The sequence below is a fragment of the Octopus bimaculoides genome, unplaced genomic scaffold (assembly GCF_001194135.2).
Source record: "Octopus bimaculoides isolate UCB-OBI-ISO-001 unplaced genomic scaffold, ASM119413v2 Scaffold_21862, whole genome shotgun sequence".
Lineage (NCBI taxonomy): Eukaryota > Metazoa > Mollusca > Cephalopoda > Octopoda > Octopodidae > Octopus > Octopus bimaculoides.
The window spans coordinates 1-672 of NW_026390345.1; the positions used below are offsets into that span (position 1 = coordinate 1).

At 37.6% G+C, this 672-nt stretch overlaps 1 non-coding gene across 1 annotated transcript; it reads left to right on the forward strand.

The window, feature by feature from the left end:
• Window positions 1-58: 58 nt before the first annotated feature.
• Trnal-cag (transfer RNA leucine (anticodon CAG)) lies at window positions 59-142 on the forward strand. Its single transcript has one exon. It is a non-coding gene; the product is annotated as a tRNA-Leu (tRNA).
• The last annotated feature ends 530 nt before the right edge of the window (window positions 143-672 follow it).

A 672-nucleotide genomic window follows, 5' to 3' on the forward strand; every position in this document is an offset into this window, starting at 1 on the left:
TACTACTCTTTATCTTATTACTGATAAAATGTTAAAATGTTAATATCATGGTCAGTATGTCAGGATGGCCGAGCGGTCTAAGGCGCTGCGTTCAGGTCGCAGTCGGGTCATCTCGGCGTGGGTTCGAATCCCACTTCTGACATATACGATTTTTATTTTTTAAATGAAGGCTTCTCGTCGCAGTTATAGATAATTGCTGCGAAGTAGAGTTAGTGAATCGTACTTCTAACGAGGCCACTTACAAGTGTCTAAGAATGCACTACATGTTGCAAATTATAAGGTATGTAAATTTTTGATTAAAAATACTCTCTGGATATTTATAGTTTTTTCTGCTTCGGTTTTCATCGTCCCCACCACCAAAAAAAAAAAAAAAACCAGAATTACTTCACGCTCTTTCAAGTATATAAATTCTTATGACTTCCAATACAAATAACCTCTCACTGGAGACGCTCAGAAGACCAATTCGGTGAAAGATGTGTCATGTTTACCGAGGTCGTGGGTTCGATTCCCTCGAGTGACCGTTGGTTATTTTTCCATCTCAGAGGGTTTTATTATTTTTTGCTTTATCTCGGTTCGAGTTTCACTTACCCATAAAGAAATGTAAAACACACATGCAAGTTTCTACATTTTATTCTACGGGTACACACACGCACACACACACATATATATATA